Source organism: Cryptotermes secundus, unplaced genomic scaffold, assembly GCF_002891405.2.
Source record: "Cryptotermes secundus unplaced genomic scaffold, Csec_1.0 scaffold239, whole genome shotgun sequence".
Taxonomy (NCBI): Eukaryota; Metazoa; Arthropoda; class Insecta; order Blattodea; family Kalotermitidae; genus Cryptotermes; species Cryptotermes secundus.
This window is the reverse complement of record NW_019734314.1, coordinates 784,341-784,569: the sequence shown is the minus strand read 5'-3', so window position 1 is coordinate 784,569 and position 229 is coordinate 784,341.

Sequence of the window (229 nt, the reverse complement as noted above, 5' to 3'; positions counted from 1 at the left end):
GAATTTCTCTGATATGGACATTGAACGTAATTTAGAAAGTGTGTATTGGGCAAGTAACAGGAAACAGATGAAGATAACTGATTACTGTACTCGTATCTAGGTACAGTAAGGCACAACAATTGATGTAATCTACTGTAATTTGGTGAGTAGGCCTACCTTTAATATACAGTATTAGTGCGGTGTGTATTGTCAGTGAAAAGCGCTGTAATATGTCTTTGATATTACATAG